Source organism: Mustela nivalis (genome assembly GCF_964662115.1).
Source record: "Mustela nivalis genome assembly, chromosome: 18".
Taxonomy (NCBI): domain Eukaryota; kingdom Metazoa; phylum Chordata; class Mammalia; order Carnivora; family Mustelidae; genus Mustela; species Mustela nivalis.
Genome location: NC_139037.1, coordinates 2,906,250 through 2,933,935, shown reverse-complemented (window position 1 = coordinate 2,933,935; position 27,686 = coordinate 2,906,250). Strand labels below are relative to the sequence as shown.

The window sequence follows — 27,686 nt, the reverse complement described above, 5'->3', positions numbered from 1 at the left end:
CCTCCATCACCTACCTCGTCCATCACCACCTCCATCACCACCTCCATCACCACCTCCATTACCACCTCCATCACGACCTCCTTCACGACCTCCATCACCACCTCCATAATGACCTCCATCACCACCTCCATCACCACCTCCATCACGACCTCCATCACAACCTTCATCACCACCTCCATCACCTCCTCCATCACCACCTCCATCACCACCTCCATCACCACCTCCATCACGACCTCCTTCACAACCTCCATCACCACCACATCACCACCACCATCACTGCATAGACAGACTCTCGCCCAGTGTCTCTGGCTCGGTGCCTCTCTGAATCAGCTGCACAATCTTAAAGAGCTGGCCGGGCCCAGTGGGGTGGGTGATACAGAAGCAATCAGGTTCTGAGGCAATCTTTCGGATTCTGATTCTTGCCCCGATTATATCTGGATCTGTAGGTAGCAATGCAGGACCTCTGACCATCCTCATGGTCGCCCTTCAGTTCTGCTCTCAAACAAAGCTGTTATTTCAGGGAAATCTGATTATAGTTTTGTAACCAGATAAGTGCCCTTCTGAGGAAGCCTTGGTCTGGCATCTCCAGAAATAGCTCCAAGGCCACGGAATGACTGGGCGCTGTCTTCCTAAACCGGCGTGGTGATTCCCAGGCTCGAGCAGTCCCTCTATGCCCTCGTGGGAAGCACAGAGAACGCTCCCGGGGGCGCAACTCGCCGACTGGATGCGGAAATCGCCACCATGACTGGCTGGCCTGGAGGGGAGGCAGCACCTGCCTTGCCGCTCTGACAGCCCGTCCCCTGGGAGACTCGTCTCCTCGATAAAATGAGATTTCACATAAACAGGTCCGAACTTGATAGGGGCTCTTGTGAGGGCTCACGGGGATGGATGCGACCTTTGGAACTCAACACCCTTGTGTCAGGTGTCCCCACTGGAAGAGACGAGCCACGCACGTAGGCAGGAGAAGGGAGAGCAGAAGAGTTTCAGGGAGCGGGCAGTGACGAGCTGTTTGGGGCCTGTGCGGCCGCTCCCTGCCACTGGGGCTCTGGCCAGCAGCCATCAGTGTACAGGTGGCTCCCTGTGGGAGCTCCGCAGCGGGAGGAAGGGGTGGGATGTGTCTGTCCCAGACGGCCGGTGCGGTTTCAGGAATCTTCTCTGATTTACCAGAGAAGCGGTAGCAGGTGAGTGCGATGCAGAAGGGTCCCCCATGTGACGGTGCAAACGCACCTCCTGGTGCCCTGCACCTGGGCCTGCTATGAACCGGGGGCCTAGGAGGACTCGGGACCCCACCGCCGACTCCCTCCTGTGGCCCCGTGGCTGGCTGTTGACTCCCCCACCTTCCCTCCCGAGGACTCCCGGCACAGGGCACTGTGCTGAGTGTCTTGCTGTGCCCCCAGCAGCCGTCGGCATGACACAGTCCCTTGTCCTCACCGCCAGCGGATGGCCAGCAATGTGGCAAGACCAGCAAGCCGGACAGAATGGCTTCAGCTGCTAGCAACGGGACACCAGCCCCCGCGGGTGTGAGCTACCAGGGCATTCATGACCTCACTAGAGGCTCCGAGGTAGGGGAACCCCAGGCTGGTCCACGAGGTTAGCGACTCCGTGAAGGGCTCCAGCTGGGTCAGTGGTCAGCGCTGCTGTCCTCCGCGTGTTCTCCTCGGCTGTCTCTCCTCACGGGCCCGAGGTGGTTGCGGTGCTTCCCACCTCACGGGAGGGCAGGAGAGCCTCCAGGCACAGCTCCTGGCAAGAGAGCCTGTGATTCCTGAAGATCTGCCCTAAAACATGGGGCAGCAGAGCAGAACCCCCCTTAACAGCCTGCGGACATCTGTGCGACAACGCTGCCTCCTGCTTCCCGGCACTGTAGAGACATTAGTCAAAGTCTTGCAAAACACCGAGGCCGGGGTGGGGACTCAGGCCATCAGGGCGCAGCAGACCTGCTTTGCCGATGAGGGGTCTGGAGCTCCGCGCAATGAAGGGAGATCCCAAGGCCGTAGGAGCTCTGTGGCCGGCGCAAGGCCTAGGGCTGAGGAGGGGACCGTGGGATTAGGACTCAGGCGTCCTGCCTCCCGTGTTCACACAGGTACTCTTTTCCCTGAACACCACTGACCGGGGTTCCCCGAGTATCTTCCCGGAGCAGGCCGGGCTGTGCGGTGAGCCGCCAGGCGAAAATCGCATGGAACCGGCCCAGGCCCTGTCTCTGGGGCGCTGGCTCCCTCTTGTGAGGAAAACGGAGAACTGCGTGGTGTCCTCCGGGGTCCACCCGGCCTCCCTGACTGAGCCCGAGAAGCACCTGAACAGCTCGCTAAGATGCTGACCCCAGGACCTTGTCCTCAGGGGCTGGGATTCCGCGGGTCTGAGGGGCCTGGAAACACGCATTCCAACAAGCGTCCGGCGGGACGCTGTCGCTGCTGGTCCGCTGAACACACTTTGAGATCTGCAGACACCCCGCTGTCTGGGGTCAGGGAAAGTCCATTGAACCCATATGGAGTCTGGAGACCAGGCTGCTAGTCCTGCTGTGGGGTCTTGGGCAAGGCACACTCCCTCTCTGGGCCTCTCAGCTCTCGTCCATGAGACCAGTGGCCTGGAAAGGGGCAGGAAGATGTGGAGAGCGAGCGTGTGCGGCCTCTCCACCATGATGCTGGGAACACGGTCCACACTCCACACGGCACAGGCCGCGTGACCTGGTTTATGTCAAGCTCAGTAACAGGCAGAGGAAAGTTCTGCTGTTGGCGATCCAGGGAGTGGTTGCCTTCCTGGGCGTGGGGGGACGGGGTGCCCACAAGGGCGTGCGGAGGGTGTTCCTGTGGGCTGAGGCTGGTCCGCGGCTCTTCTCTGGGCGCTGGGTCCACGGGGTGTCCCGCGTGTGGGACCCGCTGAGCACCGCACGAGGGACCCGTGCACGTTGTGCCCCGTAGGCTCGCAGAAAAGGTTTACGTTGAAAACACAGGGAAGGATTGGGACGGGGAAGGGTCTCTGAGCCATGCGGGCTCTGGTCCTTTCCACTGCGCTCAGCCCCCTGGGGGGTGAGGTCCCAGCGGGCGGAGGGGAGGCGCTCCTTGCTTGGGGGTTTGGCAGAGTTTTCTGGGGTCACGCCACGAGTGGGTGGAGGACAGGAGAGGAGTTAAGGGCCGAATTTCCCTGCAGGGAAGACTCTGGTCTGACTCGGGCTCCGCACTGGTTGCCCTGGCAACCGGCTGTTGTCCGAAAAACAGAATGACGTGAGAACACGCCGGGGTCAGGCAAGGAAAGACCCTCGGGGGAACTCACGCACACAGAGGGATAAGAGGAAGTGGTCAGAGCTGGCGCTGGGCAAGATTCCCCAAAGTGCGACTGGCCTCCCTGGCTATCCCTGGCAGTTTTGCCTTCATCAAATGTTTGCCAATCACATGTCCCCTCTCATTGACAGACACTCTGACCCCAGGGCTGTGTTCCCGACAAGAACCGGGTGGGCTGTGAAACAGAACCAGTTTGTCCCGCGTTCCCCGGTCTGGAGGTCGAATACGGTCGAGCACCCCCTCTGTTCACTGGCTGGCCCTGCTGTGCCGGGGTCTTGTAGTCCTTGGGGTCTGGGAGACCCCCAGCCTTCTGGTCGTGCAAGAGCTCTGCGAGTGTCCTCAGTGCCAGGTGGTGGTCGAGCCTGCGCAGGTGGAGGGCAGCCCTGACAAGTCTGACCTGGCCAGCTGCAGCCGCTGCTCCGGTGGTGGCCACGTGGTGTCACTGTGGGCGCTGGAGCTCGCATAGCCCCAGAGACCCTTGCCTTCTGGGGAGGCGGACTGGGCTGTCCCTGGCTGGAGCCCAGGCCGCCCACCCACAGGCCCCACCTCGCTCCCCTATGCATCGTGGCTGCAGGGTGACAGGGGCTGGGGTGTGTCTAGTCTCCCCAGACAGGGGACACTGTCGAGAGGACAGTGTCGAGAGGACGAGGGCCCTGACAGGCACACACACTGCGTGTTGTGGGTAGTCTGGAGCTGCGATGCAGACAGGCATTCTAAGGCATTTTAGGGATGGCCTTGCTCCCGCTCAGGATTCCCACAGAGGCCCCCTGAGAACGGGTCTGGGCTCTGTACCAGGTAGCAGAAAACCAGGCTGCCAAGCTAGGTAGTTTTCTGCCAAACAGTTGCTGTGGACTCTGGGCAAGGCGTTCCCCCTCGGGACTCGCCAAGCGGACATCGGAGGAGCAAGGAGGTAGGGCCCCCAGAGCAGCCAGGATGCTGGGGTGAGCTCGTCCTGCACCTGGCGACCTCCAGTGGGCCTCCCTGGAAGGACAGGTACCCGGTGCATCGCGATCGTCCCTGTCCAGCCTGCGATGGGCCATTTCCGCACGGCGCTGGGGTTCAGGAACGCACGCCATTACGGGTCTTCCCGGGGGCCTGTGAAGTGTCTGCCGCTGGCCGGATGGACAGTGGGTTCTGGCTCCTGCCCGTCTCTCTGCAGCCACGTGGGGTGAATATTTACTACGTGACGTGCTAGTGGTGCTCACCCCCATCTCGTTTGGCCCTCACAAGCGGCGATGAGGGACAGACTGGGAACTACTTTGCACACGGAAACCAGGGGCTCCCAGAACGGGGCATCTCCCAGAACGACGAGTGGGGGACAGAGGCAGGGCTGGAGACCAGGCCTCCCCGTGCCCAGAGCCCCTCTGCGGCTTAAGAACACTGAACATCGGTGTCCTGGGCTTGTCCTCCTCACCCCATCCCCCAGCGAGGTTTCTCCAGAGGCTGCGCGTTTCTGCTTTCACTCACTCGCTCGTTCATCGTTGCCCCGTGGCAGGTGCAGCCAGAGCGCGGGCTGCAGGTGGAGGGGGCGCACGCAGAGCCGGCAGCTGGCAGCGGGGCCGTGGGCCTGCTCAGCCCTGAAGCGCAGGGACCAGAGGGCTCGGGCAGCACGTGGGGAAGCCGCGTGTACACAGAGGACGGCAAAGCCCCAGTCATCTCCGGGAACTCTGTTCCCCGGCAGGAGTTTGCACGGGCCATCGTGCCCAGAAGAGGCTGTACGAGGGGCTGCGGGCCCTGCAGGACTCGGGGCTCGTCTAAGACCAGAGCCAGGAGACCAGCGCCTCGGCCCAGGCCTGGCCGCCCAGCACTTGCATCACCTTCCTTCGGTTTAGACTCCTCATTTACGAAGGAGTAGAGGTGCGCTGAGAAGGCTTTGGAAAACAGATGCAACCGTCGGGTCTCGGTTGCAGACTCAGGTGTCCTCCTACCGCACTCAGGTGTCTTTCCTTTCGGACTGTGGTCCCTGCACTGTTACCAGACTCGCCATTTCACATTCACTCACGACTGTGTCCGGATAATAATGCCACCCCGGGCACGTGCCGGACACAGCACAGCCACCCTCTGCGGGATGCCCCTTTACCCACCCGACTTCACCGACGCCGTCCTGCTGCCCGATCTGGATTCCAGCCCGGACATGGAACGGCATGGACCCCACCCCCACCCACCCGCCAACCCGCCCCAGAGTTCTCCCGCGTCTCCAACAAGAGCGGCTGGGTTCCTCTTATCTCCAGGTTCTGCCTGAACTTCCAGGATCCTGACTTGGTCAGAGTGACACCCCTGACTGCTCTGTGAGCCTTTACTGAGCTTCCAGACTGGACAGGCCCTTCTGGGATCTTCTGACCCTGGGTATGAGGTCGGGACAGCATTGCCTCTTGTCTCTGGCCCTCCCGCCTCCTGGAATAAAGTGCTCTGGGCTGGTGCATCCGTCAGCTGCTGCCAGAAAGGGGCTCAGGGCCCTCCAGGGTTTGCAAGCCATTTGGGGCTCCAGCCATCGGCATGAGGACCAAGGAGCTGGTGAAGCGGGACAGGGGCTGGCAGCCGGTCTTCCGTCCCGTCTCGCCTCGGCAGGGCCTCTCCATCCCCCGCTGACACCTCTTTCCTGCCCTCCCTACAGAGAGAGATAAGCATCTTTCCTGGGGACACAACAAGTCAACTTCTGGCCCAAATCAAACTGGGCTGGGCCTCCTGGCAAGGGGGCCGGAGTGCTCGGAGCCCATAGAGCAGGGAGGGGGCTGCCTGGGGCCCTGGGGCCTGGAGCCTCATCCATCAGCTGGGCGGCTTTCATTCTGATAACGGTTTTGATCTCCGGTGACAAGAAGGCAGGGGGAGGTTTATGGCCCCACTTCCCCCAGGCCTTGAGTCGAGCTCAGTGGCTCCAGAGGACCCTGTCCCCCCAGGAGGTGGCCTGCCTTTGGCCCCGGAGGCCTGGAGGCCCGGGTTTGAAATGACGCAAAGGGGCGGGGGAGGGGAACCCGGCCTCGGAGAAGCGACGGGAACGTCGTTTCTAAGAGCAGCTTCGCGGGCAGCTACCTTTCTGTTGCCCCTGGAAGCTCGGCTCCCGCAAGGATAACGGAAGGCCGCTCTTCAGACGAGGGAACGGGCCGGAGACAGACACAGCTGTCCCGCGGCTGCCCAGCTGGAGCGGGGCGCGGCGGCTCCCCCAGGAACGCGGCAGCTCAGGGTCTCCTTAACTCCAGATCGTTTCCAGTCGGAGAGGCAGGGGGGCCCCCAAACACGCACTCACTGTGGGGGACGAGGGCTGGAAGCCCCCAAACGCGCCCTCACGCGGGGCCGAGGGCTGCTTTCCAGCTGCTCCTCTTCGGGAAGAAGGGCTGGGGGTCGGTGGGGGCCGACGGGTCAGCGCTCTGTAAGGCTGGCTAATCTGGTCGGGCCGCAGGCACAAAGCATTATTCCTTAACTTGTCGGACACGTTTAAAAACTGGGCGTAGTCTCGAGCGTACAGAGGAGCTTCCCATGCGGAGTGAGGGGAGCTGTGCCAGCCGCCCTGAGCCTGTTCCCCCCACCCCTCCACCACCGCACACGCACACGGAGGCTCCCTGCAGAGTCGGCAAGGCCAGAACGGACGCCGATGCGCCCTCCCTGTCCCTAGCCCCCAGCCCCCTGTCCCCGGCCCCCTGTCCCCCTGTCCCCGGCCCCCTGTCCCCCTGTCCCCGGCCCCTAGCCCCCTGTCCCCCTGTTCCCCTGTCCCCGTGGCCCAGCCATCCTTGCAGAACAAAGGCTCCTGTTCCGGCTGCTTCTCAGGACCATGGGGCTCGCACCTTCCACCACCCCGGCCACATCTGCTCCGTGCAGGCGGTGACCTTGGAGAATGGCCCTCACTTTGGGTTTGTCCGATGCTTCCTGGTGATAGGACCCAAGTTACAAGTGTCCGGCAGGTAGGTCGCCATGCTCAGGGCGTCCTGGCCGGTGGTCTACCAAGCCAGTTCTTAGCTGTTTTCCGTGTTAACTCATGTAACTCTCACGACGACCCCATGATGCAGCTGGTTCTCCTTGTTTTCTAGGTAAGGAAAGGAAGACTCAGCAACGGTGAATCCCTGCCCCAGGTCACCCAGCCAGGAAGTGGCAGGGCGGTGGGGGGGGGGGTGGCACCAGGAGTCTGTGCTGGGGACCGCCAGGCCAGACTTCCCCTAAGGCAGCTGCGCGGGGGCGGGGGGGGGACTCCACCTTCGAGGCCTGGGAACCCTCCGCTGGGCCGTGTCTGTCTCCGGGCCCGCTGGCGTGAGCTCCACACGCCTGCTAAGAGGCTGCTCTGCCAGCTGTTCCGGAAACCCTCTGGAAGCTGCAGTCACACGGCCGGCTTGGGGCACCCCTATGTCTGCACGGCTGCAGAGCATGGGGTTGGGGGCCCTCTGTAACCCCCCTCCTCCCCCGCCGTGGGGTGGAGAGTCCGGGCTGCATCTTCCTGCCTCCTCTGGCCGTGCTGCGCCTCCTTCCGTTCCTCCCCACCATTGCCCCCGTCCCCACATTTCTGCTTCTCCGTGGCCCCCGTCCCTGCTGCCCCCTTCCTGGCTCCACAGGACCAGGGCTCCGCTGCCTGCTCAGAGCAGCCCCGGGGCCCAGGGCTGAGGGCTCTGTGGACCCCACGTCCCAGCAGACCTCAGGAGGTCCAGGATTCTGCCAGTGGACAAAGCACATTCTGGAAGGAAGGAGAAGCAGGTGTGGGGGCTGGCTAAGCTTTGAAAGTTCAGACCCATCCCAGGCACATTAGTCTCCTGGAGGACGGAGCAGGTCCCTCCACAGGGTTCGGGGTCGGGGCTCAGCTCCCCGGAGCCCCCAGGTGAGGAAGGCTGGCGCGGAGCAGCCGCTGACGAGAGGCGAACCCCTCCAGGTGGGAGCGGGGAGACTGTCAGGGTGGGGGGGCAGCAGGGCTTAGGGACAGAGGCTGGCCGCTGGGTGGTCCTGATGGGCCTGGCTGACTCCACCTCCACACGGCGGTGCCGGGGCTCAGCTCTGTGACAGCTGCCTTCTGAGTGGGCCTCCGGGGACAGGGTGGACAGCCAGCTGCTTCCCACACTCACCCACATCCTCCCGCCCCCACACCAACCCGCCCTCCCCACGAGCACCCCCTCTCTGCTCACCTTGATGCCGCCCCAGCCTGGAAGTCACTAGGGTCTCTGGTCTCAGCCCCCGTGGCTCCTGTCCCGGCAGGGGGTGGTGCCCTCGGGAGAGTCCCTCGTGTCCCCGGGCCTCGGCTTCCTCGTCTGTGAGGGCTGCAGGAACGCTTCATCTCCGCTCTTAACTTCTTGCGTTTGAACCCTGCTGTCCGTGAGAGCAAAACAGAGACGCCCGTGAAGATCCCAGGCACGGCCCTCGGGATGGCGCAGACGCTCCCGCCCCGGCCCCGGTGCCCCCCTGGTCCCTCTCTGTCCTGGGCCTCGTTCTGCTCCTTTGTAAACTGGGGCCACAAGGTCCGCACCTGGGGGTCTGCGGACGGCTGAGACCAGGCCCATGAGCGCTCACGCCCCCCCCAGAGCACGCCGGGCCGGCAGCCCACACTCAGGATGCGGGCGGCCCCTGTGGCCTGGTGTTTGTGACCGTGGTGGGGAAAGGTCCCTGAGCCACACCGGCCCAGCTGACATTTCAGGGGAGACCTGGAGAAGTTCCCAGGCTCCGGGGAGGCCGGCCAGCGGCCGCGGCATGCGGACCTCTCCCCTCTAATCCTCTCGCCTTCCAGGCAGAGCCCCGGACACTTTGTTCTGCGTGCGGCTTCTGGGGCGCTTTGGTGGAGTTGACAAAACAAGGAAATGCCAGCACAGTTCCCAGCAGTGCCTGGCCCTGCGCTGCCCCGGCTGCATCAGCTGAGGGCCAAGACCAAAGCCGCCTCGCGCTTCTGACGTCTGACAGCGGGCCGTGTCGGCAGTGGCCGGGGCCAGGCCCGCTTTCCTGCTGTCCTCGCCCCCTGGGAGCTCAGCTGGCTCCGGGCTCCCTTTGAAGCCACTGGGAACTCAGTGCCCAGGGCGGCTCTCAGGGATCCCAAGAGCATTGCCCCAGGGGTAACAGGAACTTCCCGAGTCCGGTCCCGGCCGGGAGCTCAGGGATCTGCCCTCTGACAGGTCCGGCTCACCACTGGTCATTCGCTCATCCTTGAAAGTATCATTTCTTCCAGTTTTCAGAGAAGGCTCTGCCCTCTATTTGTACAACAGGAGAACAATATTACCTATTTTGTGGGATTTTTGTGTAGATCAAGGGAGGTATTTCAGATAAAACGTCTTGAAGCGTCAGATATGCGTTATCCTTGGGACACGATAAGGTGGCTCAGTGTCCCGACTTCTCCTGAGATCAAACCCAGGCTCCACAGCCCACTGGCTCTGTGACTTCAGGCCAGGCACTTAGCCTCTCTGGGCCTTGGTTTCCTCGGTGCCCACGTGTCCATGGTGGCCACGGTGCCCACATCCTAAGGCTGTTGACGATTCCCGTTAGTATTTGCAAAGCACGTAGAACACCAGGCTTCTGTTAAGCGCTGTGTCGGTGTGTGTTGTAGAAGTGTGCATATCTGTTCCAGAAAGAGCCAGCACCCTGAGGCATCCATTGCTCCAGTGCCTGGGTGCTGTCTCTCTCTCTCGTGACTGTCAGCTGTGGCTGGGTGGACTGAGGCCCGGGGAGACAGCAGGAAAGGGAATGCCCAACACCTGAACTGGACCAATCTTCTGTATTTACCATGTATGTCATCTGAAAAACCCAAGGGTCAGGTTGGTGATGTGACTGGCCCAAGTCCCACCACGAGGAAGTGTTGGAGTTGGAGTCTGAGCCTGGGCGGTCTGTTTCTAAGACCTGTGGACTCCAAGACCACAGGCAGACTGAGTGGCTGAGTCAGAGAGGTGGGAAGCAGAGACTGAACCCAACGGTATTGGCAGACAGAATAACAGATTTGATCTGTTGATTCATGAAGGGATATTTCAGAGATGGGTTGGGCATCAGCACTGGTTTGGTTTGGTACCTGATGATGTCCCTAAGGACCCTGTTTCTTTCCTTCTGCCATGTTAGCTGATTCCCAGACTGGGTTGCTTCTCTCTCGGTCACAAAAGGGCTGCAGGAGTTCCAGACATCACCTCTGCACAACTTCTCTATCCACAAGGAGAATGAACTGGTTCCTAAGAGTGGGCTCTTCTTTCCCCATTGCCTTTAGTAAGTTTCCCATCACACCCTGTTGGCCCCACATGAATCACGTGTCCATTCCTGGACCAATCCCTCTAACCAGTGGAATAAGGTGCTCTGTGTGGTTTATGTCTGACTTCCCTAGGCTGATCTCTCTGACAAGGGCTCACATCTGAGTCCCAGGGTAGGATCAGCCCCTCTGGACACCTGCGTCTATGTCACAAGGAGGCAGGACGGAATGGATCTGGGGACACCTCTACAATGCTCACTGTGAGCTCCTACTGTATGCCAGGCTTTGAGCCAGGCCCTGGGGGTCATGGTGAACAGGACACCAACCCCTGCTCTGATGAAACTCACACCTGGTAGAAGAGACAGGAAGGAGGCAGGTACAGATGCAAGGGGAGCACGCCAAAGGGGATAGCAGGTTCGGTGGGAGATGGCCAGGACAGTTGTCTGGAGAGGAATTTAAACTGAGACCTGGCCATGGGAACGGGGAAGGAGGGCGCTCCAGTCCGAGAGAACATCATGTTGGAGGGGCTGTGATCAGAGGGAGCCTGATGTGCTCTGTGATTGATTAGCAATGTCTGATGTGTTCTGTGATTGATCAGCAATGTCTGCCATGGGCACAGATAAGCCACGTGCTGAAAAAGTGAGTCTGCTTCAAGTGGACAGACATTTCAGAGTAAATCAGGCCTTTACCTTAAAAAAAAATAAAAAACCCTAAAGTTATGAAAATGAGCTCATTAAAAAAAAAACCCTGTTTAATAAATCTGATGTGTAATCGCATCTCTACGCTCATTCTTAGACCCACGGGTACATTTGCTTTGCGTGATTTCATACCATTTCGCCACAGCACGAGGCAGCTCATATGCAGGGGCTGATCACCCCGTGGATTTAGAGGCTTGGAGGCCCGCTCCCCTGGGCACAGCTCTGGGGGTGCCCTGATCTGGCATGCTCTCTGTGGGGACAACCGAGGCCTCTCAGGGAACAGCTTCCCAACCGAGCATCTCCCACGACCTTTCCCTACCTTTCCTTTCCTTTCCTGGCGAGAGCTCCCCAGACCTCCTACCAATGAGGGGTCAAGGGGTCGGCCTCCTGGGGGGCCCCCAGCTCCACACTTTCCGGAAGGTGTGCCTCTCTCCTCCCTGGGAGGTGGGGGGAGGGAGGCAAAGGTGCCTGAACGGCAAACTAAAGCACCATTTTCCAAACCCAGACGTGCCGGGCTGTAATCCTCGTAGTCCAGAGAGAACCAGCACCCTGTGAAAGGCTCTCTCTCTCTCCATTATATTTCACCATATTTCCTACCAAACCCAAATTCTTTCCACCTCCACCCTGACCTGGGCAGGCCCGTGTTTCCTTAATGCTCAATTTCACCTGCCAATTTGCGAGACAAGAGCCCCCTATCCTGTGGGAGGCCAACAGGGCCTGCGGAGGCCCCTGCACGCCCCGCCTTCTCCCCCCGAGCGCCCCGCACTGCACACAGGCTCCTCTCAGGGGCGTCTGCAGAAGGCGCCTGGGATTTCCGAGCTCTGCTCCCGGGCAGGCAGGGAGAGCCCTCCTTTGCCTACACTCCGGCGTTTTCTAAGAGGCTTTTCTTAGGGGAGTAATTGGAGCAGGGCTCCTCATTTCCCCAGGAACAGGCCGAGCAATGCAGAAGGGCCTTATTAGGTCAAACAGAGAATGCCAGGCTTGTCTGATGGGCTGGCGGTGCAGGGCTCCTGTAATGAGATGCAGGAAAATGGTCGGGCTCCAGCCGGCAGACACAGGCCTGTGATCAAAGCCCCCACCTCCCCAGACGCGGGCTGCGGCTGCCCTTGGAGGAGCTTTGCCTCTACTGTCACCTGGGGAGAGCCTGCGGCTCTGGGCCTCCAACCTCCCCAGGGAGTTGGGCCCCTGGCCCAGCTTGGCCCAGAGGGTGGGACCTGGCAGTGGAGCCCCTTCACTCCCCCTACACCGCCCGGCTGGCATCTTCCCCAGAGCGGGTCCGGCCAGGTCGGAGGAGGGATCTTGTGGGCACTTCCAGGGCCTCCTGCTTCTCATCCCTCATGGGTACAGGGACCATGTGGTTCCCGAGGTGGCTGCCCTGGGCATGCAGGACGGCCGACTGTGGCTCCGTGCTCTGGGGGGAGCTCCCCTTGGCCTGTTTTCTGCCACTCGGCAGAGGGCTGAGCTGCCTGTGGGCCAGGTAGAGGCCGTGAGCTGAAACAGGGCCCCAGAAGGTGGGGGGTGTCCCTCTGTAGGAGTGAGACAGGCTGCCCCCTGGCCTTCCCCTCATTACTAATTAAAGGAAAACTCATTTTTACACGCTGTGCCGGAGTTTTCCGTGTTGTGCTCCAGGTTCCTTGGGGTTGGAAGGAGCGGAGAAAAGTCACTTTGCTTTTTCCAGAATCCTGGTCAATTCCATAGGAAAGCGGCCATAATCGATCAGAATTGTCACCCTGGGTCACTTCCCTGGGGAGGCTCCAACCTGAGCGGATCGGAGGGGGTTTAACACGTCTCGTCCCAGTCTCTGCGCTGGAAGAGCCCAGGAGTGTCCAGGAAGTGCCTGGGCGAGGGACTGGCAGCCCCCATCGGGGAGGACCGGCGTTGAGGGCGAGGTTCCCGCCGTCCTGGGGCTGTTTCCTATCTGTACAACGGGGAAACAAACCTTCTAGGTGGACGGAAATTAATAAGCAGATGATTGTAAAGCACTGTTGTGGGTCGGGACCCCCCCGCAAGGTGTGTGCAAGCCTGACCCGCCTCTCCACCGTGTCTGTGAACATGCCCTTTGGGGAAGCTGGGTCTTTCTAGAACCCCATCTGTGTGGTGTTCCTACAAGGAGACGGACATGCACTGAGGGGCGAGGGCCATGGGGAGGCAGGGCCAGACATCAGGGCAATGTACCAACAAGGCCAAGGACTGAGAATTGCCAGCAGCACCCAAGGCTGAAGCAGGAAGGACCATCCCTGAGGGCCTGTGAGAAGCAGCCAACGCTGGCGATGCCCCGATCTCAGACTTCTGCCCCCAGTATGGCTGTCTGTGGCACCAAGGCAGTCGTCCTTGGGAACGAGCTATGGGTGCCCTGCCCCCCCCCTTTCAGGGCCCGTAATTGCAATCAGACTCTCCGCAGCCACGTGCCTGTGGGCCTTCAGGGTGTCAGGGTGTTGGCTCTGCACAGAAGCCATGTGTCCTACCTCCGGTCCTCGCCATGAGCAGAGAGCTGTGTCCAGGCCTTGTCCAGGGGGTGCCCAGACTCAGGCCGCCCTCTGCCGAGGGAGCCCACGGGGCCGCACACAGCCGGCCACGGAAGAAGAAGGACAGCTTTCCACGCTCTGGGCACTTTCCCAGTGCGATTGCCCCTTTCTCATGTGGGCCCAGGGAAGAAGTCATTCTCACCAATTTTCCTTAGAATGAAGGGTCTCGGGGGTCATATAGGTGTGGCCCGAGTTCCAGAACCACATGGACCTGTATGGGCTCCAGGAGCCACGTGTGGCCACAGAGCACTTGTAATGTGGCTATAGGACCCAGAAACTGACATTTCGGTTTTCTTTTATTTTAAATAATTTTAACTTGAAAATAGGAACTCCTATGCAGGTGTGTACCAGCGTGGCAAGCGAATCTACCTTTTCCGGTGCAAATTTTACAAGCTCTAAATACAGATTTTTCCCTAGGGCTAATTTAGCATCCAAATGAAGACCTGCTAAGTGTAAAATACACATCAGATTTTGAAGACTTAGTATGAGATGAAGAACGTAAAGTATGTCATTATATTTTTATTATGTTACATGTTGATGTTTTGGGTATATTGGGTTAAAAAATATATATTATTAAAATTAACATTCACCTCCCCCTCTTTTTTTTCTACTTTCTCAAATATGGCAGCTAGAGAGTTTAAAATTACACATGTGGTGCATATTATTTTGGTGGAGGGGCAGTGCTGGTCCAGATGGCCAAACTGGGAGTTTGACACCAATCTGCTGTCTAATTTTGACCAATAACAGGGCTCTGTGACCTTGGGAAAGTCCCAGGTCCATTTGAACCTCAGGTTCCCTATAGGCAATTGAGAAGGTTGGACTGGACCAGACCTGTCCTGCAGAGCCTCCTTGGGGCCCAGGGAGCAGGAGCTCCCCTGGACCAGGGGGTCTGGGGAACTGGAGGGAACTGGAGGGAATCAGGCTTTCAAAACCACCAGACTAGATGACCTCATTTCCTTCTCACTATGATTCTATGGTTGAGTTGAGGACTAGCTCACACCATTCCTACTCCAAAGCTGAGCAAAACTTAAAAAAGGATTGCTGGGCACAGTTGTGCAGGTTGTTGACTGCATAAGAGAACGTTTCTTGATTTGTCAAGACTTCCCCCAAGCATAGAATGATATATGCATAACATTTATTCAATTTTAAAGCACTTGCCTATAATCTAGATATTAATACAGTAAGAGCCCACAGTTTCCTGAGACCACCTGAGAATCTGGAAAGAAGGTCTATAGAGTGAGGAATAAATTCACAGACGAGGAGGGAGGGTCATTGTTGGATGTGGTGGGTCAAATAGAGTTTTCTCCTTCAGTCTACACTTAAAGAGATTTGAGGCTTCTAAACAGGCTCAGACTTGAGGCCTCAGACTTGAGGCTTCTAAACAGCCTCAGACTTGAGGCCTCAGACTCTCAAACTTGGAACTGATCCTCCTTGGAGCAGCTGATGGGCTGGTAGCAAGCACCGCTGCTGTGGGATGCTGCATTCGGTGGACCGTACCCAGTATTTAATGAGTCCTGTAGCACCCATTGGGCAGGCTGGAGACGCAGTACTCTCTCCTCCCTGGGCACGGGGGACGGCTTGCCACAGCCCCTACCTCTAGGTGGGCCCAGGTGATCCTTTCTTGCTGAAGGAGTGGGAGCTGAAGCGACACGGGCCGTTCCAGGCCTCCTGGTTAAGAACAACGTGCCTTGCCCCTGCCCCTGTTTGCTGGCAGGACACAGAGCATCCTGCAGAGGAAGTTGGCCACCTCCAGGGACACAGAGCCACAGGTGCAGGAGCCTGGGTCCCTGAATGAGCATGTGAAGCCATGCTGATGTGCCCTGGATTATGTCCGGAGTGAAAAATGGACTTTGTTTGGGTGAAGCCACTGAAATCTCAGGGCCTGCTTGTTACAGCAGCAGGTGCACTGAGTGACACAGTCCTGGGGGAGGGCTGGGGCCACCCCTGCCCCATCTGCACTTGCAGGACAGGGGACGGAGGTGGGTGGCTCCGTGAGCATATCCAGGCCTCTCCTGCAGAGGCTCCTCGGGGTCTGGGGAGCAGGAGAGCTCCCAGGCTTCCGGTCCCTGCTCCCCATGACACTGTACACCCTTCTTAGGCTCCGCCCTGCCCTTCTCCACACGTGGGTAATTATAAGCTGCTGGTTAGAGGCTGGCCAGGAGCCAAGGCATTTTCTCTACATGGGAAAAGAAGAAAACAAGGTTATAAGTCCCAAGCCGTGGAAACCACCTAGAACTCCAGAGCTGTTTTGCCGAGCGCTATTCTTACGGAGTCTCAGAGGGACTGCTGGCCTCCAAACACCAGGATGACCGTCCTTCCTCGGCCTTGAGGCTCCTCTCTCCCTGTGGGCCCTCATTTGGCACAAGAAGGGAGGATGGAGGATGCTGGAGGCTTCTGGACTTCCCAGCGTGCAGGATTCTGGAGGCGGTGGGGGTGGGGAAGGGAGGGGGCTGAGCAGGGCCAGTGGGAGAGTCCCTGAGGGCCACCATTGCTGCCCTGCACGGTAGAGGGCTCCTGGAGGTCTCTTCCCATGCCGGCACTACCGCCTCCGATCAGGGTGTCACCGTAGCTGACAGCCACGTGAGCGAGTGGTCACAGTTACACAAGAGCGGGCTTGTCGGGCGTGGAGCTCAAGTCCTGTTTGGGAGGGTCCCTCTGTACGGCCCAGTGACTTGCCTGGGTAAGTCCTAGGTAGGTGACAGAGCCGGGGTCCTGGACTCTATGTCCCATGCTACAGAAAACACAGAGGGAGGCACAACTGTCTTCTTTCTTAATTGGAAAAGAAGTGGACGCTTGTACAGAACCAGGCAGCACTAAAGCCTGTATAACACGGTGCATGCAGAACACGGCCCCCGCCTTCTGAGCCTACGGTCACAGTCAGAAGGGATCTAGGGCTCTAGCCTCGCGACCACCTGACTGAGGGGGTGCATGGGCAGCAGGCTGGTGACCTCCGAGCTTGGGGCAAAAGAGCAGGCAGCTTCTGCCAGGCTCCATGGGGACACTGACTCTTTGGGGACTGCCGTGCGGAGGGGCCGCTCCCATGCACAGCCCAGCCCGGCTCCTGGAGGGCGGCCTGTGTGCCCAGGCCAGGCCACTCCCACGTCCCCACGAGGCTTCCCCCGCCCTTCGCGTGGGCAGGGTGCGTGTGAGAATCCATCCACTCACGGACTCTGTATCTGGTCCTGTCTCTTCAGGGAAAAGTGATTTTCGTGTCATGGGAATGAACACACGGAATGGCCTCGGGTCAGAGAGCTCAGGGTTCGTCAGCAGGGGAGAACGCACCAAACTCACAACAGCAGAAGAGAGGGAAAACCAGAAACCAGGCGTGTGTTTTTCAGAGCATCTGGGCTTTAGGGTTGTAGACCAAGGATTGGATTTTCAGGCTGCCTTCCATTTCCGGAAGGTGAGAGTGGTTTCCCTTTTCTCCGGCGATGGGCACTTTCCTTCCTAAATAAGATTCTAAGTTGTAAGAAGTTGAGTAAAAGAAACAGATTAGGGGGCGCCTGGGTGGCTCAGTGGGTTAAGCCACTGTCTTCAGCTCAGGTCATGATCTCAGGGTCCTGGAATCGAGTCCCACATCGGGCTCTCTGCTCAGCAGGGAGCCTGCTTCCTCCTCTCTCTCTGCCTGCCTCTCTGCCTACTTGTGATCTCTGTCTGTCAAATAGATAAATAAAATCTTTAAAAAAAAAAAAGAAAGAAACAGATTAGGTAAGCCGAGGATACAAGTAGCATGCAGGCACAGGAACAGTGACAGTCTCGCTCAAATGACCTAAATTTAGGGAGGGCAGATCTAGCCCAGCCTCACGCTGACGTGGAGAGAGACCCAGACGAGCCTTTCAGTTCCGTCTCATGGGAAACCACAGCTGATAGGCACACAGTCCCCATGGTCATGGTGGGAAGCGTCACAGGGGCTTTACCCGCGCTAATGCATCTAATCCTCATGGTCATGGTGAGGAAGGTGCTGTATGATCGCCCCTGTCTTACGGGAGAGGAGCCGGGGACGTCGCAGGGGGAACAGCCGGCCTAGGATGCTCGCCTACCAAGTGGGTGGGTGGCGGGATGGGTGTGCTTACCCGTCACGCTGGGGCTGACACCTTTCAGTGGGGGACAAAGGCCTCAGTGCTGGGACACGGGGGGAAGCCAAAGCAGTCGGAGAGGACACGGCTATGCAGGCAGATCTAGGGCTCTGTAGTGTACATATGGACAGTGATCTAGAGATCTACAGATGGACGGAGGGACTGACACGTAGGTAGAGGGACAGATCTATCATGAGGCAATGGTTTACACTGATATGGGAGCCAACCATGGCTGGTGATGGCAGGGTGGGCAGGGAGGGGGAATGGAGGATGGGCAGGCTGAGACCCGAGGGGCTTGGGTGAAGAGCGTTGTCCCCAGGGGGCAGATGCAAAGAAAGGAGGATCCAGACCTAAAGGAGAGCAATTGAAAGCCTGTGACTAGAGTCCCTGGCAGGGAGGACCTATACCCTTTTATGAAGACCCACCTACTGATTAAGCCAGGCCCACCCAAGGTAATCTTCCTTAGATTAATTGACAATAAACTGGTAAGGGACTTCATTCACATCTGCAAAACCTCTTCCAGCAGAACCTCAGCCAGCGTTTGGTGAACAAGCAGGAGAAGGTGTGCACACTGCAAAATGGCCACAATGCCCCTCCATCCTGGACTCTGCAGGAGACCATCAGGGACAGTGGCTTCTGGCCACAAACCTGTGGGCCTCTGTGGCTAGCAGCAACGCCAACCTCCTGTCTCAGTGCCACAGGGCGGGGTGGACACAGAGCTTTGCTTAGAAGCATTCCTGCCTTGTGGCGCCTTCCCTGACCACCTCTGGGCGCGTGGCCCCAGGCTGGCGAGCAGAAGGCACTGTGGCCATGTTCCCAAGAGTTCCGTTTGCTCCGTGCCTGGACACGTCAGCTCCTGCAGGGTCCTTCAGGAAGGTAGGCAGGGGCGGTTTTCCAGCTCAGTCAGGCTGCATTTTTAAATGTGCTTTAAATGTCCACTCACGTTTTACCGGAGTAGCTGCATCATGGAAAATGGCGCATTGAGAGGGCATCGCTCAGTGACACTCACCCTGGAGTACGCACCCATGACACCGGCTCCCGGGCAAAGGCACGGAAGCTGACTCAGCCCCCAAGGCCCCCCGCTTGGCCCTGTTCCCACAGCCCCCATGTCTCCCCACCCCTCCAGGCTTTGTGGCCACAGAGTGGTGCCCCCGTGCCTGGCTTCTGGTCACTATTACGTTTGTGGGTCTGTGGCTGGCGACTTTCAAGTTCGTCGTGAGTGTGCTTGGGTTCCCTTCTCTGTTTTGCCATCGCTGGGCATTTGGGTAGAGCGGCGTGAAGGCGCTGGCGGGCAGCCCCACCGGGCCCTGGGTCAGGACGCATATTCACTTCCAGGGATTCTGGGGGCCGTCATCCCTTGTTCAAGGGCAGCTTCGGCGGCCCTGCTGCCTCGTCGCTCTGAAGACCTGCCGACCCCCTGCCTCCCACAGGCAGCCCTGAGAGGACTTTTCCTTTGCAACTTTTAATATAGCCATGGAAGTCTTGGCAACGTTGAGTACACTCCGGAGGGGTTAAGAGGAGAGCCGTGTGGGTTCTTGTTCAAATAAATAGTCTGTCCTCAGAGCGAGAGGCGAGCGGCTCCTCACACGGCCGGGCTTTGTCCTCCGCCCCGGCGCTCCGTCCCTGTTTCTCAGTCCTGGGCGGAAATCGGGACCCTGCCAGCCGCGTCCTGCTCGCCGCGGGTCTAGTCCCTTCGGCGGTACTGGCTTTCCTGGGCCCCAGAGAAGAGGCCGCGCTTGGCCCGACGCCCTCTGGAACATGCCGGGCTTGAGGGGCAGCGGCCGGACCGCCGGTGGGGGACAAACCCAGGCTGCTCGCCACCAAGGCCGCCCTCCCCATGTACAGAGGAGCCCCGACCGAGGCTCGCCGTGCACCGGGCGAGTGCATGGCATATGGGGCGCCCCGATGACCCCCTGCGGGCCGAGCGTGGCCCCATCAGGACGGCCCCAGCCCCCTCTGCCCACCCCCACACTTGGGCAGTCACGCTCCCCACTCCTCACAGCCCCACGAGGCCAGCCGTGTCTGTGGTCCTTTCGCGGGAGTCACGGAGCATTTACTCTCCCGTGTCTGCCCCTCCCCGGCGTCACGCCCCGGGGGGCACTTCCGGGTGGCGTGCTGTGTGTTGGGAGGGGACGCTCATGTCCACATGCAGTGTTGCGTCCCGTGGACAGGCCCCCTTATTTTCTGATGCCGCTGTGGATGGCCATCTGCAGTTTGCAGCTTAGGGCCATTGGTGTCTGCACTGCAGTGAACATTTTAGAACGTGTCTTTGGGGAACATGTGGGCACCCTGGTGGGGGCAGACCTACTGTGCAGGTGCCCTGCGGGGATGGCACCCACACTCTGCGGCAGGAGCTGCATCTCACCCAAGTCCTTGCACCCAAGCCGGGGCTTTTGGATGGCTGGCCCCGGTCCTTCAGGGTCTTGGACACCTGGGCGGGAGTCTTCCCTTTGAATTCTCTGAGCGGCGGGTTTCTAATCCAGCAAGGACCCCAGGATGTGAGGGTCTGGCGGAGCCTCCCCCATGCTCGAGGGGTGAGGGTTTCATGGGACCTCGCTGTCCCCTCCTGTGACCTCTGCTCACTCACTTGCTCCCACCACAGCCCGTTATCTCCACAATCAAGTTCCTGCCTCTGAAGTCAGGCTGGGACTTTGATCTTCTCTTCAGCGAAGATCTGAGCTTCCGGGACGCCCTGGTGTCTGGACCAGCCTGGGAGATGACTTGGTCCCAGCGGGCTCCCTAGGGATGCGCTCAGGGCAGCGGACACAGCCAGATGTGAGTCCGCTCTGCACGCCGGCCCCAGGGCCCAGGCGCTCCGTCTAGGGGTGTCCTCTTCCCCAAGTGCCAACGTGGGAGGCAGTGGGGGCAGCCCGGGCTTTTGGGGAGCACCCCCCAACCACTCCAGCCACATAGCCGGGAAGACCCCAGGGGTCCCTCACAGTGTGCTGGCCGCCGTGCTGGGGCTGGTGTGGTGACAGGACAGACGCTCCCAGCCGGGAGACGCTTGCAGGGCCGAGAGGGAAGGAACAGCGCACCCGCCGGGGCTTATTCACATGCTCCGAGGACCTCCGAGTGGGCAGAGTTCCATGACAGGACCCAAACGACAAAGGTGGTGCAAGGGACTCCATCAAAATAAAACACCCCTGTTTACCAAAAGACACCATCAAGAAAGTGAAAAGGCGAGCCCCAGACTGGGAGAAAACATTCTAAGTACACATATCCGATAAAGGACCCCATCTAGGGTGCACAAGGAGCTCCCCCAAACCAGGGAAACAGACAGCGACGATGAGCGTGGCATCAGGGCCCACAAGTGCACTTCCGCAAAGAAGACACACGCTGGCCAGGAAACACGCGGCCTCCTCCAAGCATCGGCACGCACCAGAGGAAACTGAGTTCAAGTCACCGTGGGACCCAGCTCACCCACCAGAATGTCAAGGGTCAGCGACGGTGCAGGAGGCTAGAGCCCTCGGACGCTGCCGGGGGGACCTAAGCCGATTCAGTCATTACCCTCCTGGGCATGTGCCCGAGAGACCTGTATGAAAAGGTGCCCGGTGGCTTAGCCGATGAGACCCCCACACTGGAAGGAAGAGCTGTCCCATGCTGGTGGACGGACCCGCCGGCGGCGGGATGTTCAGATAGTGGGTCACGGCCGGCAGCAGAGAACTGGAGAACCGACAGCAGTGCGGACGAGTCTCCAAACCTTCTCGCGCATGGCCACGCCCCGCACGCCCGCGGCCGTGACCCTGCGTTGATGCTGCCCCGGGCATGCCTGGCAGGTGGGTGGCCCTCTCCTCCCTGTGAGCTGTGGGTCCTACAGTGGCTTGTGTGGCTCTGATGGAAACTTTGCTCTGCCCAGACCCGGCCAACGGGGGCATGTGTGACCTCATACATGGGAGCCTCTCAGACCTCGAGTTGAACGTGGGCACCGCTGGTTTTGAGAAAGGAAATGATGACTAGGAGGTCGGTCTGTTCCTGTCCCCATGATCCTGACAGGGAAGAGGATGTCGGGAAGCCTGTCTACGGCCCACAAGCCCATGCTCTTGATCTCGGCATTGCCTTGACCTTCAGGCCACTAGAGGCCAGAGATGAGGCTGGACAGCCAGTCTAGGCTCTGTGGGGAAGAGACCTAGGACCCCTGAGGGAGGAGGCCTCAGATCCCCAGGAGGGAGGGGTGGGGGGTGCCCAGGGGACTTCGCCACGTGACCAGGCTCAGGGAGGACCACATCGGCACACGAAAGCTCGGCATGGAGCAGACGGCCCTGGCCGGGGCAACTGGGGAGCCTGCTGCCGTCCCCGCCCTGCTGTCTGTCAGCCTTGCCGCCTCAAGCTGGGCTCCGGTGATGATGATGGTGAGGACGGGCAGTGCCCTGGCCACTGGGATCGTCATGCCCTGTCCGTGTCCCTGTTTGCTCCGCAGGTACTGGTGGGTACCGAAACTGGGGGAGTCTCTGTGGTGTCCTAGCTGGAGGCACTCGCGACCAGCCTGCTGCTCATCAACTGGGTGACCTTGGGTGAGACAGCAACCTCTCTGTGCCTTCGTGTCCTCAGCTGTAAAATGGGGATAGAGAAAACATCACATGCCCCCGTGCATCTGAGAGCCTGAGGGGCTGGCGCCTGGTCCTGCGGAGGGAGCCCCTCTGTGTGTCGGGCTGTGGGCTGCAGGGAGACCCCCATGCTTAGCCGAGCCCGGCTGCAGGGGCAGCCCTGTGGCACCACCCACCATGCACCTGGCCGCCAGGGAACACTGCCCGTCAGAGCAGACAGATGCGCAGGAGGAAACAGCAGCAAAGGCTCAGCCCACGTTTGCTTGTGCGCAGGTCAGCCCCGGGACGGCTCCGACCTGGGGGACAGCGCTTCTCCTCCAGCCCCATCGGACCGCGCTGGGGGCTGTCCCTTCTCTCCCGCCGTCTGTGTGGGCCCTCTGCTTGAATCTCAGGCCCTGCGGAGTCTCCACAAGTCAGATAAAAAGGCGGAGAGTTCTCTCTTCGGATAAAAAGGTGCTGACTGTTCGCATAGCTCAGCGGAAGGAGCCAGTCTCTTAAAGGTGTGTTCATGGAACAGTTCCAGGACTTGTCTCACGGGCGCGGCGGCAGCTTGGAATCACGCATCTCCTTCGAGCCCGTTTCCGTGCCAGGCACAGAGCAAGGCATGTGGGGCGTGCCGCCGCGGAGCCCCCGCCTGTTCCTGGGTGTGTGCCCCGGGACCTCACGGCCCGACTGGGGCGAGGGGCGGACAGGAGTGGAGCGACGGTGGAAGGGGCCACGGAAGATGCCCCACACTGCGCCCGTGTCACCCGCACTCGCCCACATCCCCACGACTGGCCACGTGAAACCAGGCGTCCCATGTCGGGACTTGCGCCTACTCGAGATCCTCGGCTTGTTGTGGCTGACGGGGTGGCCCCTGGGCAGGGCAGCTCTTGGCCTGTCCTCTGGGCACCTGCAAGGCCCCCTGGGGTGAGACACCTGTAAACACCGGGGCGGGGAGCGGCATCCGGGGGTCCCTGACAGGCACGTGCACACACGGTCCGCTTGCACACCGTCCTCTAACACGCCCTCCTGAACCACGTGTGAGTGTGTCCTTCCCGGCATGCGGCCTCAGAGCCCTGCCTGGGTCCTTCAGCAGGGCGTCTGGAAGGTGGCCCCCCCCCCCGTGGCCAGCTTCACTCGCAGCGCTGCTGCATCCCAGCAGGGAGCGATGCCCCCTCCCTCCTGGCTGCTCTCTTCAAGGTGCCCACAGAGCACCCACGGGCAGGTACTCCTGTCTTCAGCATCCCCTCACCCCAAATTCCTGGAGCACGTCACACATCTCGCCTGGCGACACTCCTACTTGCGTGCGTACGTGCGTGTCTCCTCTTGCTTGGATCAGTGCAGTAGCCTCCAAGCCACTCTCCACACCACTAATGGTGATCTTTCTAAGCAGCAAGCCTTTCATGTCACTCCTTGCTTAATAACCTTCCACGGCTCCCCGCTGCCTACAGGACCAAGTCCAAATTTCCCCACGAGCTAGGCAAGGCTCTCCAGGCTAGCTGAAGCTTCTCTGTCCACTTTCATAGCTTGCCCTGCAGCCTACCTCTCAGCCCCACATTGAACCTGCTTCTTCCACCCGGAAAACTTCCTGCTCCTTCCTCAAAGCCAGTGTTTCCCTACGAGGGGTAATTCTGCTTCCAGGGGGCGTTTGCAGCTATCTGGAGACATTGCTCATTGTCAGAAATTGGCGGTGTGGAGCCTACCGGTCAAAGCTAGGGGTGTGGCTCCACAGTGATGGGGCACAGGACGGTCCCCATGACAAAGAGTATCTGGCCCCAGATGTCAGCCATGCTGAGCTCGGCTTGATGAGCCCCAACCTGAGTCTATCAGATGTCATGTCTCCGCGGTGAAGCCCCGTCGGATCCCCCGGTGCCAGCAGCCCCGTCCTCCTCTGCCCTGCAGCCAGCGATCCCGTGGTCTGAGACCTCGTGGGCTGCCGTTGTGGGGATGGCCTGGAGCTCCCCAAGGGCAGGGACTGTGTCCTCCTTGGCATCATCATGGGTTAACCTGGGGCCCCCGGGAGCTTAGAAAATACTGGTTCCTTGGGACAGAGAATGCAACTTCCTGCTCTAACTAGAAGGATTTTGCTCTGGGATCCAGGCAGGAGGGTCAGAGTAACAGGAACCCCGGAACTGTAACACAGGGAGGGGGTCATGACTCTGGGCTCAGATCCAGGCTCCTCCGCTAACCCGCTGTGTGACCCTGGGCCACCCACTTGACTTCTCTGTGCCTCGGCTGTGTCATCCGTGAAATGGAGACGATAGGAATCCTCATCTGTGGTCGATTTAAATATGTCCACGCACTGCCTGACCCTCCTCCCATCTGGTGGCGGGATCTCTGTCTCCGGCCCTCAAACCTGGCCAGGCCACTCTCAGAAGGCAGGAAGCCAGGCTGCGCGACCCGAGGCTCGGCTGCACGAGGCAACATGGGCCCTGCCCCCTTCCCCCAGAATCCGAGTTCTGGAAGCCTTCAGCACCCCCTGAGAATCTGGCTACCCTGAGGCCTTACCAAGGCCCCATGTGAAGACTTCTGGGGAGGGGGAGCCTGTGCGCCCCAGGGACTCCCATCCTGACGATTGGTCTTCCGGGCCCAGGAGGTAGACAGGTGAGCCATCGCGTCTTCCGGGTGACTCAGCCCGGCCCCCACCTGCCAGGATAGCTCGCAACCCCACGGACAGGGGCCCCGCAGCAGCCCCCACGTTGTGAGGAGGGAGCACCCTTACCCAGGCGGGTCTGGAGCCCCGGCCCCCACCACGAGCAGGTGCTTCATGAAGGCAACTCTGGTTACTCATTCATTCCTACGACAGGTGTTCCCTGAGTCCAGCCGCGTGAGGGAGACAGGCCGGGAATACGGCAGTAGCAGGTCCCGCCCTCAAGGGGCTCACAGTGTAGTCAGGAGCGGTGGCCAGACACATCTTGGTGTCCCTGTGCTGCTCTGGGGGCCGGGTGTGTGTGCGCCCCACGGGAGGTAACGGGGCTGTGGTCACAGTCCTGTGCCCCTGGCAGTGCGGGTCCCTGTCCTCAGCTGTGCTCTGCAGACAAGGATGGCTGCTGGGACCAAACGGGGGACGCCCAGAAGCCAGCAGCCGCGTCCCGGCAGGCAGCCAGCGTGCAGCTCACAGCGGCAGGAGCTTACTCTTCCCAGGGGGGTGCACCACCCCGAAAGGCAAGGAGTCACCACAAAGAACAGGCTCTCCTGGCCAGTCTCGTCCAGCTGCGGAGGGTGGCGGGGTGCAGTACCCTCAGGGCCCTTACGTTCCCAGGCAGAAGTGGGGACAAGAGCCCCAGCGGCCACCCCATGAGGGCTAGGCGTGCGGAGCACCAGCCTGACTCCAGCCGTCGGGCCCACTCTGTGCCTCGGTTTCCTGCCTCTACAGGGCTCCCAGGAGAACGGGCCTCTTGGCCATTTGAGAGGATCGGGGAGGTGGTGCCAGACAGGCTCCAGGCTCAAGGCGAAGGCTCTCGTGCTGGCGCGTCCTGTGCTCTGGGCGAGGCAGCTGAGATCAGCCCCTTTTCTCTAGGAAACTCACGAGCAGCCGGTTCTAATAAAGCTGGTCAGCTGGGCCCTGGCAGGCGGGAAGCGGGGTGACCTGCGCTCCTCCTGCGGGTCCAAGCCCCCTTGCAAGGCCTTCGGGGCCAGATGTCTCCCTGGCCTGGGGTGGCCTGCAGCAGTCCCGGGCGGAGGTCCCCGGGACCAGGGCGCCTGTGCTGGCCCTCTCCGTCCTCCTGGCTCTGCCCGTTTCCTCTCCTCCTGAGCCAGCTGCTGACATTTTGAGGAACTGCTCCCCAAGGCAGTGAGCAAGAACGAAAGGATGTACTTCAGCAGCAATAAATCACGCTTTCTGTCCTTGGTCCTGCAGAGGATGCCATGGATTACAGTGTTTTCTGGGGATTAAGCGAACCTGATGACAGGCGGGGTCTGACGCTCCTGTGGTCAGCTGTGCCGACGGACCTCCACGGTCATGGCTCCGCGTGGGCCCCTTTCCCTGCAGCGCTACAGAGGACGGACGGATGCTGATGTGGGAAGTGGCTAGGCCTCCAGATGGCTCCAGGCACCCTGGGGACCTTCCCTGCCTAGCACGCAGGAGAGCGCTCTGGAGGGATAGGGCCGTGTCTCTCTGCCCTCGGCTGACGCCTGTGAGGTTGGGCTTGAAGGTGACGTGTCATGGCAGAGCTCAGCCTCCCTCGGTCACACGGTACCTGCGATGCACCCGGTACCCAGGGTACTAGGCTCCAGCACCTACCCCGGGGGACCGGAGCCAGCCAAACATACGAGGATACCCACACTAACAGAATGAGGGAGAAAAACCATACGGCCGTCTTGGTACAACCAGAAAACACATGGCAAGAATTCAAACTCTCAGCAAACTCTCAGCAAACTGGAAATGAGGAAGTTTTCCGGAACCCGACAAAGGCTCGTGCACAAATGGGCAGCACAGGCTGACCGTGCCCCAGAGCCCAGCGCCAAGGAAGAGCCGCCCGCCACCGCGTCCCTCACTGCTGTCTGCGTCGCGGACGCAGCTGGCGTGAGAAGGCCCCACAAGCAAAGAGCGATTGGAAAGATGGAAGAAAACGTCTTTCTTCATAAACAGCACGCTTGTGAACATAGAAAATCCGAAGGAGCTTACGAAAACACTACTGGAAGCAGCAAGCAAATGCGGTGGGAGAGCAACCTTCTGGGTTACTTTGTAAGAAATTCAGTTGTGTTTCTAGAGTCGATAATGGAAAATAAAAATCTAAAAGCACCACGTGGAATAATATCAAAGCCACAAAACCTGTTTAGGGGTAAGTCAGACCGTTAGGGATTGCCGCTTAAAACGGCATCTTTGGCTCAGAGGATTCACTGTTTCTAAGATGTCGGCCTTCCTCAAGTGGGCCGATAGATTTCATGTAATTTTAATAAATCTCAACAGGCTTTAACAACAACAACAAAACCTTAGAAGCGGACTTGAAAATTAACACAGAAATGGAAAGAACTTAAGATAACAAAAACACATTTGGAAAGCAAGGATAAAATTGGAAGACTTACGTGGCCTCGACTTCAATGGGTGGTGTGGCCGTGGAATGGTCCAGGGAGCCGCACACACACGGTCCGATTCCTGACCACGGTGCAAAGGTAAGCCGGGGAAGAGAGCTGTCTTTGATAGACTGTGCTGGAATGGGGGTCCACGGGGACCACGGCTGTCCCCCGAGGCATAATGCAAGCCACGTAGGTGATTTTAAGATCCTGGTAGCCAAACTGAAAAAGCAAAAGGAAATAGGCAAAATCAATTTAAATAAGTAGCTCTATTTTAATACATCTAAGACACTGTCATTTTAACATGTAATCGATAAAATCATGAATAAGGCATTTTACATTTTTGGGGGTGGGGGTTTCCAAGTCCCTGACATGTGTTGTGTGCTTCACCTGGGCTGCACATCTCAATTCGGACCAGCCACATTGTGAGGGCACAACCCCTGC

At 59.6% G+C, this 27,686-nt stretch overlaps 1 long non-coding RNA gene across 2 annotated transcripts in view; it reads right to left on the bottom strand.

Moving 5' to 3' along the window:
• The window catches only part of LOC309853531, a 168,877-nt gene that overhangs the window by 51,734 nt on the left and 89,457 nt on the right, over positions 1-27,686 (bottom strand). Inside the window, exons 4-5 of one of the 2 annotated variants that reach the window (XR_014305794.1) lie at positions 27,255-27,464; positions 13,987-17,083 (exon numbers count right to left, since the gene is read on the bottom strand). This is a non-coding gene — a long non-coding RNA (uncharacterized lncRNA). Of the gene's footprint in view, positions 1-13,986; positions 17,084-27,254; positions 27,465-27,686 lie in introns of those variants that run through there. The other variant, XR_014305793.1, reaches the window with a different exon arrangement.